The 2,500-nt window shown below is 38.0% G+C and overlaps 1 protein-coding gene across 1 annotated transcript in view; it reads left to right on the top strand.

Moving 5' to 3' along the window:
• LOC138051909 (uncharacterized) overlaps positions 1 to 2,500 on the top strand; it is a 121,229-nt gene that overhangs the window by 20,379 nt on the left and 98,350 nt on the right. The gene's annotated exons all lie outside the window — the stretch shown is intronic.

Genomic DNA, 2,500 nt, shown 5'->3' with positions numbered 1-2,500 from the left:
TTGCTGGTTTCAATCCAGTTTGACATCATCATGATATCTGTGGTCCACACTGGTGGCTACGCAATTATTCACGTCAAGCATCGAAGGGATATAAACTTAAAGTTAAGTATTTATTTTTAATTTGCCCAGGGCTGTTTTTTTCCCTGTATTGCAATTTTTGGCATATCTTTAGAAGCTCTGATAAGGTTCTGCATCAGTCAATTCCAACAATGCCCATGCCCCTTCCCCCCCCCCCCCCCCTCCCAGGGCTAAGCCCCGGGCATTAGCATTTTTTTTTTTAAATGGGCAAATTTCCCTGGGTGGGGACACATAAGCTGTCTAAATGCCCCAGGGTGGGGCCGAAGAAAGACGGCAAATGCCCCGCTCTCGGGATCGTCGCCTTCCAACACTTTTGCATTTTTTTTTAATCAGTGAATAAAATGGTCAACTGTTCAGTATTTTTTTGGAACGGTATTGAAGATTTCAAGGACAATAGTACGTGTTAGTTGATTCTGATTATATTTATTTCTTTATATATATTTTTTAACAGTTTGCCAGAGCATAGCGTGTTGTTAAATATATTGTTGTATAAAAGCCATTCCTTTTGACTATTTCGACGAGAATATCAACGACAATCCCGTTCACAATGTTTAAAAAAAAAAAAAAAAACATTATCAATGTTTTAGAAATCTCACAACTGTAATATTTTATTTCAATGCTTGATTATATAAACACTTCGTTTAATCAATAACCAGACAATATAAACTAGATTGTTTAATTTATTTTCAACAGTGTCAAAAGTACGTTAACAAACCTGGACCCCTCCATCCCCAGTAATGGCTACTCTAGGTTATAAAAGTTCAAACAACAACAACAACAATAACAACGGTATAAAACTAAAAACACGTGTGTCAAATACCCGGGGGTCGCCCCGGGGTAGGCTAATGCCCAGCCCCCGGGCCGCGATAAAATTGCGAATGCCCCTCCCCGGGATTGACAACTTGAGCAAATGCCCCGCGGTTGTGGGGGGGGGGGGGGATGAAGGGGGTGGATGGGCACCGCTGGAATTGATTGATGCATTATATGATGCTGGAGGACCTATGTCTAGAACAGAAACGAAAGGAGAGCGAAAGAGAACGACAACGACAAAACAATACCGTACCAGTAAAAGTTCATACTTAGAGAAGAAGTTACTCCACAAATTCTTTCTTTGAGCACTAAACCGTTTTGTTATTTTTACGAATGCGTTATTTAAAGTGGATGCGTATTTTTAAAAGGTGGTTTAATCGAAAATCGAATTTTTATTGTCAACTGGACTTAAATAACAATTATCTGTACTCTTTTGGACATAAAAAAAAGATGATTTGTTTGTTTGTTTTGCTCTAAATTGCGAGCGAACTAGTACTTTTTTAATCCGTTTGCCCGACTGGTTTTCGTTGTGCCTCGACAGGGACAAGAAAATTTTGCCCTTATGTTATAAACAAGTAATCGCAATGAGTTCTCGCAAAATTAGAGGAAAATCTCTCTAGCTTGTGTTTTCAGAATAGTTTGTTTAAAGCACCTAAACGTTATTTAAGTGTTGGAGCGGATCTTGTTTGAAGGTCGTCCTTTCTTGGTTGCATTGCCGTATTTTGCCGATTCTTGTTCCAAGCCAACCTGGCGTGTTTCAATGAAATACATCAAAATGTGAATGATCTCGTTTTCAGAGATAAAGTGGAATAAAGTACATCAGTAAAACTCTTCTTTGACCTTAGCCCTTTGACGTCCAAACCGGCCTAAACCGGCCAGACTTAGTATTTTACTCGACAATGGGGAATCCCTGGGAGTCAATGGGTTTAAACTAAAAAAAAAAATTTTTTATGGCTTCTAATTTTAGCGTGATTCCTATTCGCTGGCTATTGACAGTTGACTCTGAAATAGCTTTTTTTTCGTTTTCCATTCGCTCGCTGAGAGTGTGCTTGTTTTCTTTTAAACCTCATGCTGTTCAAGAAAAATTTATTGCCAAACTGATGAATTCTAAAGTAAATTTCACTCGAAAAACGATATCGTACTCGTCGCTTCGTGATAGCGTAAAATTTTCGTTGAAATCACTAGTTAGGCAACGAAGTTTTCTATAGAGCGCGTTGAAAGCAAAGAAAATGATTTAATTATTATATAGCAGCAAGCAAGAGAAACATCAAAACGCGGACAATTCGAAACCTTTTATTTTCACTAACCCTACAGGCAGTAAGAATAAATAACCAGGGAGCTCCGCTTTTAGGCTTGGCTAAATCTATATATTATATTGAAATGCGGATATGAAATCAACATAGACCGTATTCATAAATAATACCAAAATTACATCCATGTTCCTTTTGTTGTCTTGTATGCTAATCATCCTCACTAACCTCGTTGGCTTAATTCAAAAGAATTTTTTGCACCAAAAGTGAGGCTAGTTGAGGATGATTATGCACCAAAGACAAAAGAATGATTTTTGGCTGCCATTTATGAATACGGGTCCTATTAAACCAGATAAAACATG

This window comes from Montipora capricornis, chromosome 6 (genome assembly GCF_036669925.1).
Source record: "Montipora capricornis isolate CH-2021 chromosome 6, ASM3666992v2, whole genome shotgun sequence".
Taxonomy (NCBI): Eukaryota; Metazoa; Cnidaria; class Anthozoa; order Scleractinia; family Acroporidae; genus Montipora; species Montipora capricornis.
Note: the sequence above shows the minus strand (reverse complement) of the source record. Positions and strands in the feature narration are given on the sequence as shown.